Source organism: Ochotona curzoniae, unplaced genomic scaffold (assembly GCF_017591425.1).
Source record: "Ochotona curzoniae isolate NIBS_2020 unplaced genomic scaffold, NIBS_Ocur_1.0 contig_1, whole genome shotgun sequence".
NCBI lineage: Eukaryota > Metazoa > Chordata > Mammalia > Lagomorpha > Ochotonidae > Ochotona > Ochotona curzoniae.
This window is the reverse complement of record NW_024464918.1, coordinates 40,187,802-40,199,285: the sequence shown is the minus strand read 5'-3', so window position 1 is coordinate 40,199,285 and position 11,484 is coordinate 40,187,802. Positions and strand designations below refer to the sequence as shown.

The 11,484-nt window shown below is 47.3% G+C and overlaps 1 pseudogene; it reads right to left on the bottom strand.

The window, feature by feature from the left end:
* Nucleotides 1–9,205: 9,205 nt before the first annotated feature.
* Nucleotides 9,206–9,726, bottom strand: LOC121154057 (annotated as a pseudogene).
* Between the last annotated feature and the right edge of the window lie 1,758 nt (nucleotides 9,727–11,484).

The window sequence follows — 11,484 nt, the reverse complement described above, 5'->3', positions numbered from 1 at the left end:
CCTGGGAAAGCAGTCGAGGACAGCACAAAGCCTTGGGATCCTGCACCTGTGTGGGAGGAGACCCAGAAGAAGCTCCAGGCTCCTGGCTTCAGATCAGTTCAGCTCTGGCCATTATGGCCACTTGGGGAGTGAAACAGCAGATGGAAGATCTTCCTCTCTGTTTCTCCTCCTCTCTGTATATCTGACTTTCTGATAAAAACAAATAAAATCTTTTTTAAAAATGTATGCTACATATATTCAACAAAACCAGGTTTTAAAAGTTTTTGCACCAAAGTGAATTTATGTTTCAATTCTATTTTTCTAAGCAGCATTGGAAATATCCTCTTGTAATTTAAAAGTGATTTGTTTTTTTAATCTAGCATGAGAAAGTACAGCAAGTGAAAACACACAGAAACAAGTGCTCAAGAGAAAACTTGGCCCATGAGATCTGAGGTCAGCCACAGCCCCTATCCCAGCCTCCACGGTCGGAGGTCAGCCACAGCCCCTATCCCAGCCTCCACGGTCGGAGGTCAGCCACAGCCCCTATCCCAGCCTCCACGGTCGGAGGCAGGTCAGAGGGAGGGAAAAGGACTCTGGGATGCCCAGGAACACCTGACTCCAAGGGACCCTCTGCTAGTTACAGATCTTGATGTTCCACACACAGACACAGACATACTGAAGCTGATACTCACACTGATACACACACACTCACACACAGACACACACTCACAGATACTCACACACACAAACACTGCCACATACACACACTTACACACACACCAACACATACACACTTTCACACGCACACACACAGGCTTTCCTGACAAGAGCATGCTCCAGGTTTGGTCACTCAGTAGCAGAGATTAATTCAGCGATCAGCCTGGGACGGGGCCAGGGTTCATTCCAGGGCCCTTGCCAGAGGCCTAAGCTCCTTTCTTTGCCAAGGACCAAAGTCTGCCTCAAGCTGCTGGTAACCACTCCCACCCCGCCCCTTCCCCCCTCCGCAGGACAGCCGGAGCCTAAGGATGGGAGCCAGCTTGGGCTGCGCAGGGCCAAAAGACCCAGTCCCCAGATGCACCATCTGGACCCCCGAGTGCAGCCACACTCAACACCGGCCCTGCCTCCTGCCCTTGTCCTGCTAACAATGCACAGGCTGGCCTGAGGGAGAGCAGTGCGTGCCTTCCAGAACCTTCCACACAGGAAAAGAAGTTGCTCTTGCAGCCTCCCCAGCCAGAACACACGAGGATAGAATTTAAGGAACAGAAATCCTGTTGGGGCAGCTAGTCGCCTGCCTCCTGCCCCTCCCATGCTCCAGCACGCACACGGGTGTACACTGTTGTGTTGTCCCCCACGTCCACTCTCATCCTCCCCCCTTTCCAGTGTTTTGTTTCCGAAGCTTGAACCTGCGAGACACAGCGGGAAGATGTGTTAGGAAGTTTATGTCCCCTGCCCTGGGCAGGGCTGTCCCTTCATGAAAGCCCAGATATCAACCAGTTCCACGGGCGACTGCCACTCCCAAACCCCAGGCAGGACCTAGCTGAAAGAGACCCTTGCTGGGGATGGAGGTGAATTTCTGTCTTCCTCTCCCCCATTCACTTCCCACCCACTCCTGGGTGTCCCAGGCAGCACGCTCCTCCTCCATCAACGGCGTGTGCCAGTCCTCACCTGCTCTGTAGCATGACTCTAAAGACCCCAAGTGCAAAAAGGCCAGGCCAGCCAGACCCCGAGCATGCCCCTCCCCACACAAAGAGAATGCAGGGGAGAAGTGCCCCCATCTGTGCTTTCCAGAGACCACAGGTCACCACCTGAGCACCTGGTCTCAAGCTCCTCCCAGAGCCCCTTTCCCCTCCCCCAAACACGGACTGGGCTGACAGAGTTGTGCCATGAGGAAAGGAACCAGCCTGGCTCCCGGCCTGAGCACAAAGCCAGCAGCGATGACAGGGGACACTCAGGTGTGCTGTTTTGCATCCTCTCTCCAAGCCCTGGACTTCCGTTCATACGATGCCCCAGGATTCGCCCCCTGCAAGCTCCCCTTGGCCTTGCCACATTGCCTCTGGAGTGTTCCGTGATCACCAGTTCTACCACCACACCTCAGTGACCCAAAACTCTTAACAAGAAGCTCTCTAGACCCATCTTGGATCAGAGCCAGGAACCCACGTAACAGGATCACACCGTGAGCACCAGGACTTCCTCTCCTGCCAGAGTGACCCCAGCAGCCAGAACTGTCTATGCTGCTGCCGTCAGGAGTTCAGCATCTACTTGAATCGGATCGAGTCAAGGCAAGGGGGAGGCTCCTGCCTCTTGGAAGGGTCCCTTTAGGAGTGACCCCTGCCGATTCCGAAGGGCAAAATGACTATGAGGAGTGTGCAAACCTTGACCTTACACTGAGTTGGATGTGCCCATGACTTTATCTGCCCAGGAGCCATGCCCCTTTCTGCTAGGAGCACCCCACCTAGACCTGGTCATTATGATGATACCCATGATGAGTGGGGAAGCAGAGGACAACGAAATAAAAGCAGCCACAAGCCACCTCCTGATGTTTTGGCAGATAACAGACTGCAGATGCCCAAGGAGCTGGTAGGATGACGAGAGCTGCAAAGCTCCAAGCTACCAGTGTTTCCTGGGGATGCAGTTGTGAGCACTACACCTACCAATCGGTTACAAACAGGTAATATATAACGATAAGAAACAACTGCATGCTGGCTCATGACTTTTCATCCTTATATCACTTCTACGACAAAGGTTGGCTTTAAACAGTCACAGGGGCTGCAGCCATAGACACCCAGGGTTCACATCTCTGGACGGCATTAAGAACCTGCATCCAGGGATTGACCTATACCATCTAAGGATCTGGAAGCCACTAGGACATCAGACGACCATGCAATCGCCTAGTGATGCAATGCTTCGGTAAGACATGCGTGGCTCTAAACAAATCACACGATTGATGAGGGAAGGCCCATGGCCCCAGCCAGGCCAGGGACAGCTGACTGAAATGTGAAGCACACCGATGTTTTCTTTCTGCTGGGCGTGAAACTGGGAGCTGCGAGCCTAGAGGTGCCAGGAACCATCCTGTGGAGGATGTGTCTGAGAGTGAGACAGTCTTCCCTGTTACTGTGGGGATTCTGCTGCTACCGTTTTGTTGTCTTCTTTTTGATCTCCTGCTCCCATGTGAGTTGGATTTTTTTCTTGTCACTCATGACCAAAAGCACAGTGACACAGAGAAAGACCATTGATGGATGGAGCACAAGGGAAGACGGGGCCTCTTGGCCCTGCTCTGCCACTCATTTGCCTGTCCTGTGGCTTTGGCCCAGGGTCTGATTGTCTAAAGCAGATGTGTAGCCAGAGGAGATGCCGAGCTGGTCCTGGGCTCAGCACAGGGAATGGTGGGACTGCTCCTACCTTTGTCATCCTGTCCATGGAATTCTCTTCCAAGGCCCAGGTAGAAGTACCAGAGTAAAAGCACCTGGAGAAGAGCCTCCCGCCATTGAGTTCCAGCAACATTCACCCACCCAAGCCATTTGCTCATACATATAAGGAGGTCTTCAGGTCACAACCTGTGCATATATGGTGTGTCCTCCACCCTGCCCCAGCCAATGCCTTGCAAGAGTAGTTGGAGCCATGTACAATCACACAGAACCTATTGCCTACAAGCCCCCCATGGTCCCCAGAATCAGCCTCAGGTGAGAAATGATCATTTCTGTTTTCACTTTTCAACAAGGAGGTCATTTGCCAAGGGTCACCCAACCAGGTGTGCCAGGACAACCTATTCCTTAAGATGCAAATATCTGGTCCTTCAGCTCTGCTTCCCACACTCACCTTCCACCTGCAATACCTGTTGCATACGTTGTGGCCAGATGTCTACCGCTGGGAGGAGTCTTCCACTGTGAGCAGCCCAGGTCTAGGGTGAGACATGCACTACGGGACCCCCTCACCTTGCTTCCTGGTTCCATGGACTCCACCCAGGCTCCATCCCGTCCACACAGAGCCCCATTTTCCACCTGGCCAGGAGGGAGGCGCCACCCTGGGGGGTTCCAAGGCAGCCTTCAGTTGCATGAGATGGCAGCTTGCTAACAGACGGGCAATTCTCCCCCAGAAACAGAAGAAATTCAGTCCCAGTCAAGGGCTCCCTCTGTCCACCCATGACCAAAACAACCCGCACCCGTTAGCTGAACCCTGAGCAGGACCCAAACATTAATTTTGTTACTGAACTGTGAATCAAACCAAAGTGGTTTTGTTTTGTTTTTTGTTTTTGTTTTTTTCCAGGAAAAAAAAAAAAGAGCAGACTTGAACTTGAAACTGAGCTGAACTCGGAGTTTTTTTTAAAAAACGACAGAACAGGAACACAGCTCAGACATCCACGAGTGCTGTGAGGCAGAGGCATCTCTCACTCACCCAGCATCTCACTGTGACAGCGTGCAGGAGAGGAGCTTCTCACTTCCCTCAGGCGACTCCATGGGGGTGTGATCGTGTTCCAGGGAACACCGTGTGAGGAATGGGGACTGGGGAGAAGTGTGATTTTATTTTAACGCTCCAAAGAGATGAACCAAAATAGTTCAGCTGCCCCTGTACTGACAGAAGCACTCCTCAGAAGGATTCACCAGACCAGAGCACAGAGCTCTAGGCCTGCTCCCTGGTGGCCCGTGGCCAGCTGAGGGCAGGGTAGTGACAGTGGGTCTCAAGGGTCCACATGGGGATCATCTCCTTTAACAAATGAGATTCACGCAAAAGCAAATGAGAACTGATATCATCTCCCGCCACCCGAAACCCTAAGCAGAAAGAGCTGCACCTGCGAGACCACACACCCTCCCCCGCCCCATTCTCATTCCACCATAGCCGCCTGCAAGATCCTGCAGCAAGTCAAAAGGCCTGACTTCTGGGAGCCCCTCTCCTTCCTGCACCCCAACTATGAATACCTGGCGACCACACCAATCCTAGGGCCCGAACCCAGTGTTGATGATGAGAAGTGGATTGGATAGGAAGTGGCTCAAAAGCTAAGACCACCAGCCCTTCATTTCCCTACCCACAGGAACAGATAAAAATGACTGTTGCATCAGTAAAGGTCTATTACACCTGCCTTAAAGTTCAGACGCTTCCAGACAGTCAACCCTCCACCTCCCATCTTAACATACTACATGGGTGCCAGTTGAACTTTCAGCTACTCTACTTCCATTCCAGCTCCCTGCTAAGGCACCTGGGAAAGCAAGAGAAGATGGCCCAGGTCATTGGGCTCCTGCTACTCACACAAGAGTGCTGGATGGAGTTCCAGGCTCCCAGCTGTCTTGCAGTCATTTGGGAAATGAACCAGCACATGAAAGACCTCTGTGGCTCTCGCTCTTTCTGTAATTTTCCCTTTCAAATAAGTATGGAAATCTTAAAAAGAAGGAGGAGGAAGAGGAAAGAAACAGTAGTTACCACTAAGGTGTGGGATGTAGCACGGAGACAGTCAGGAGAATTTCTGTTCTGTGTCTGTAGCTAAAATTTTCATCCTTTGCAAGGAGTACATGTACACTGAATTTATAATGTTTAAGATAAAGGCTGAAACGCACACATTTCTATTACGTATGCTAAGGTCTTGGTGTATGACAAAGACGGAAACTACAGAAGAAAAGATTGATGATTTAACTGCCTTGAAAAAAAATTCTTGTTTATAAAAAAAAAAAGAAATTGCCTTAAGTTATACTAGGAGGGGAAATTATTTACAATGGGACTGATGATAAATATTTACCACTCTTAACATATAAAAAGCATTTGGGGGAAAACCACAGTCCAACAAGAAGATGAGGGAAAGATAAACAAGTCATGGAAGAAGATCCACAAATGGACAGAAAACAAAACTTACTTCCACCAATCATTGAGAAACACCATGAAAAACAACTGCTCTAGATGAGCAAACACATATTTTTCAACAAGACTTGATAGGAAGGGAGTCAGGTAAACAATTGCATACATTATTCATCAAGAGATAGACTGGTGAAACATTTCTGGAGACCGAGATTATGGAAAACATGCATTAATAATTTTACAAATATGCATAAACTTTGACATGAGCATTCCTCATCGAAGCATTTATTCCTAAGGAAAATCATCACGGCTAAAGATACATGTATTTGGACATCCAGCGAAGCATTGTTTATGGAAGAAGCCTCACTGTCTAAACAATGAAGGGCTGGTTTAATGTATGATGGCATAAGACACAGGGAATCACTACACAGCTATCAAAATGATAGCAGAGAGAAGCATGGAACAACATGGGAGTTTTCATGATATATTACTAAGTGTAAAATCTGGTTACAGATAGTATGCATAACCATAATCACTTTTATAAATAAATATAGGTGTGCACATCATTGAATTTTTTTTAAAGATTTATTTATTTTTATTGGAAAGACTGATTTACAGAAAGAAGGAGACACAGAGAGAAAAATCTTCCATCCACTGGTTCACTCCCCAAGTGGCTGCAACAGCCAGAGCTGAGCTGATCCAAAGCCAGGAGCCAGGAGCTTCTTCTGGGTCTCCCATGCAGGTGCAGGGTCCCAAGACTTGTCATCCTCAACAACTGCTTTCCCAGGCCACAAGCAGGGAGCTGGATGGGAAGTGGGATAGCCAGGACGTGAACTGGTGTTCATATGGGATCCTGGCACATGCAAAGCAAGGACTTTTGCTACTAGGCTACCGCACCAAACCCATATCATTTAATTTTTACAGTTGCTCTTAACTAAATGGCCAAAAGTCAATCTGCATTTCATAGTTAAACACCTAATTTTTTTTTTTAATTTTTGTTAATAATCTTTCTTACTTAGCTGATTAGGGTACAAAGGGTCAAGGGCTACAGGAAAGTGGGTAATACCATTGTTTCCTCACTAATATCATCATTTTTTTCCCTGTATCTGGGGTCAGGGGAGAAACAAAGGGAGAAGCCTCCCCCTCCAGCCTCCCACTCATCCCAGGTCCCCGATGTGAGGCACGCTCCGAGGGTCCGGCTCAAGCAGTTTTGATAGTTCAACAGTTCTGAATTGCTGCCAATCTCGCCATTCCAATCACAATGAAAGCTGTTCAGAATCCACTGGCTGACATAGTCTCTTCATGATTGGGGTTCTGAAATCAGCAGTTCAGTTGGAGAGATCTCCAAAGAAACTTTGTCTGAGATGATCCCAGACCTGATTCTTGTGTGTGAGTTTGCCAGTACAGGATCCAGCACCGTCTGTCGCCCCAATCAGCTTAATGCACATGCTGGTCATTGCAATTGCTGGGTCAGTTCTGTTTTACACACACACCGATGGGTAAACACCTAAATATTTTTTATGCTTACTTTCTCCTTTATGACTTTGTATAATTAAACTAGTTGATATTTTTAATAAGAGATAAAAACACCCACTGTTGAAATACATCCAGAATCATTTTTAAGCAATCAGTCAGGAAACAAACATTTTAAATCAACAGTTTAAGAACCAAAAACATATCGAGTAAGACAATGCGCTATCAATGGCTCCAAGTGACCCCTCCTGCCACCCCAAGCTGATCTTATGTGACTTGTTTGTAAGACCACAGAATCTGAATCCACACAGATGAGGTCATTGTATTGCAAAACCGGTTGGCCCACGACAGCATTCTAAAATCGTAGCTTACTCTTACCCACAAAAAGGAAGAAAATAAAGTTATTCCTTTTTTTTTTTTCAAGGAGAAAATCCATGCATCTTCAAAATCTCAAGGTGGCAAGACTGCAATCGTCTTCCTCTTCTGGGAACAGGAGGCTCGGGCTCTGCCTTCACATGGCCAAAGAAGGAAAGGGAGCAAATGCCGTTTGCAAATTGCAAAGTGTGATGTGCAGTGTAAGGAAGATAATAAAATAGCCACAAGGGAGACACAGAGCCATCCCACGCCCAGGTAGCTCCTCTGGGGGATAGAAACCTACACGCACACACACACACTTACGGCTAGCTGCATAATAGGTAATCAGTAAACATTAGCTGGATAATATCACTAAGATTCCCTGGGCTTCTATCACAGCCCTAGTTAGATACACATCCTAAGCCAGCATATTTTTCCCTCTCAGTGGAGTGCAACCCAACACATGAAGGCCACAGATGAAAATCTTTAGGACAACACATTTGAAGGAAGGAGAACAACTGGCATGTGAAAAGAGTGTGAAGAGGCTGGTGGATTTTGCCACAATACCTTTTCCTCCGAGTCTGGGTCTGCAGCAGCTCCAGAGAGAATAAAGAACCATCAGCAAATCCATTCATTATTTCCTTGTCAGAATCATCCCTGTCCTGGAAACAAGGTCTCCTTGATTCATTCAAGTTCCTCGGGCATGTCAGGAAAACAAGGTTTGCACCTCGGTATGCATTTCTGTTGCAATCTAGAGGATAAACCATAAATGGAGAGCCTATTGCAGCGGTCTTGCCCCTTAACCCAGGTGAAATGTTCTAAGACCCATAATGAATGTGGGGCCGATAGCACCAAACCCAGTAGACACATGACATACATGTAGACGCAGATGCAAATAAGGGTGTGGATGGGGGGCTGTTTTGCCTATACATGCATATGTAGGATAAAGTTGATAAATTCAGCATAGTAGGTGACTAACTAACTTACCATAGCTTTCGGCAACCTCAACATAAGATTTTTTTATGACTCTTTGGCATGTCTGAATTGCCAGCATCACTAACTCATACACATCAAAGTTATCAGGAAGTAGAATCAGGGTTACTGGGATCCAAGACAACCATTCTGATAGGAGGACACTACAAAGCAACTGACTGGCAAGTAGCGTATACAGCAGCGATACACTGGACAAAGGGGTCATGTACCTCTCAGATATCCTATCTGGTCATCACATGACTCAGGGCCACACAAAATGCAAAACTTCCGGCGTGTTTATTTTTGTAATTCTCCATTTAATATGTGTGGACCCCTGTCAACTATAAGTAAAGGCATCCATGGTAAGGAATTCCTGTAATCTAGCCATGGGTCCTTCTCAGGATCCACAATATTGATCATTCACCTGATGTGCAGAATTTCAATATTAACATATCACCTTTATTTTTCTGAGTTGGAGCAAAAAACCTTTAGTTTCTGTTTGGTCCATGGTTTAAAAGAGAGTTCCAGGGGCTGTTAACAAGCTGCTTAGTGGCTGGAAAGATTGGTTAGCCACAAACTGGGATATCAGGAGATGCAGAGGAGCCCCCCCCAACCACCACCAATGGCCACTGGGTTCCAGCCACTCCTAGTTGTGTCTGAGGATGAGCCTTTCCATGAAGTACTCGCCCAGGCCAGCCTGGCAGCCTTGGGGCTGGTGACTGTGCAGATGTTGCTCAGGTGATCTCCCATCTTCTTGAGGAGTTTGACCTCCTCGTCCAGGAAATGGTTCTCCAGGAAGTCACAGAGATGAGGGTTTGTGTGGGCAGAACTCAGAAGGGCCAGATTCAGGTTGTTCTCCAGGCTCAAGGTGACTTCCATGGCATTTTGGCTCTTGCCCCACTCATCTTGGGATGGTTTCTGCACATCTTGGAAGAGGGTGCAGCTGCCGTGTTGGTTTCATATCTTCAAAAGAGGCTCGATGCCCTCACACTTTTCCTCCACCAACTCGCGGGAGAAGTGGCCCGTGTCCTCCAGAGTCACATCATCATGGTCAAAACAGTAACCCAGAGAGAGGTAGGTGTGGGAGGCCCGCAGGTGCGAACTGACCGGGCAGTTGGTGGCTGGCTCCACCTCGGTGGAATAATTCTGATGAAGCTGGGAGGTCATGGTTGGTTGGCAATCAAGGATGTTGGAGACAGTGGAGAGATGGCGGACAACTTGTCCTGAAGGTTGTAAACTACAGCAGAGAAGGGAAGGTGGCCGAAGCCAATGAAAGAGAGTCCCCAGGCCTGCTCCTGGAGATTTTCCCACCATCCACATATTTCCCACTGACTCAGTCAACAGGTGCCAATGACCAGTAAGCTACCTTCATCTTCACACTTAGCAATTATCTGCCACCAAACAGTGCTTCTACATAATCCCCAAGGGAAAGGGATTTCTGGTTTTCCCAGGGACCCCTAGACTGAAAATTAAATAGAAAACTTCCCAAGGTACATTTTTCATATACAACGTAGGTTCCAGAAGGTCTTTGAGGGGTACTAAGTACAAACTTGTCCAGCCCAAAGATGCTGGACCCTGAGAAAGTCCTTAAGATTTTAGTTCTGAGTGATCAGTGCTGCTTGAATGATTGTGTCAGTCTATTAAAACTTCTAGTCCTGAAGGTTGACATCAAGGAAAGGCACAGAGAAAAGTTAAATGCCACAGGACGGAGAGAAGAAATATAAGACTGACAAGACGTTCATCCACATCGCTTTGTCCTGCATGTAAATGTCCACATTTAATTATCAGACTGGTTTTGGCAAGTAGCAATCATTGAGTATAAATTGTTTAAAAATCACTTTAGAAAAAGAATAGGATTAGTTGTATAAATGTTCTTTGTCAAAGACATGACGTTTGCCATTTTTGGCTAGAAACGTCGTTTACACTATTTATACAGAGATTTATGTAACTTTTAACTGGCTTTTGTATATATTTGCGTGCATTGGCTCACTTCCTTTTTGCATATGGTCAGCACTGACTATATGTTTGCTGAAGAAAGAGATAAATGGATGACTGCCTCTCTAAAGCAAACATTTCCAAACACTTGGCCCCAAAACTAGGGGAAACGTGGAGGACATGGTAGGCTGTGAGCCCTGTCACTCTCGCACAACCTGAGGGATCCCATATGGAAACCTCCCTTCCAGAACATAAGAGCTGTACACCAAGGAGAAAAAGTGGAGCCCCTGGACTATGTCAATCAGTGGATTCTTCAGTGACCTTATTGTGCTTGGAGTGGCGAGAATGCCAGCAATTCATAACTGGTGAACTATCAAACCACTTGAACAAGAATCTCAGAGCATGCCCCACATCTGGGACCTGGGGTGGGTGGGAAACTGGGTGGGACTTCTCCCTTAATATCCCCCTTTACCTCAGATACATGAAGGAAACAATATGGAAATAATAGTCTTGCCCACTTTCCTGTAGCCCTTGAACCTTTTACCCTAATTAGCTATGTAAAGATTGTCAATAACATAATTTTTAAAATGGGAAAAAAAAAACATTGGGGAGGATACTCATTTTCTTCTCACTCAAACCCAGTAGGGTTAAACCGCATCAAGTTCTTTCCCAGACTCCATGATCCATGGAAGTCCAGAATAGACAATCAGCCCGCAGCCGGACACAAGGCTATGGTTTCAATGTGGTTTGTCCACTGGGCATTGGTGCGTGGGAGGCCTGCTCCGCAGCTGGCAAGATTGAGAATACTTAGATCACAGAATATGTGCTTTCCTTTGGGAGGATTCATGGGATCACAATTCATTTCTGAGGAACTGGCTTGTTACAAAAGCACCAGCCTGGGACCAGCACTATGGCATAGAGGGTTAAATCACCACTAGCAACACCAACATCCCATATGAGAATATCAGTTCGAGTCCTGGCTGCTCCACT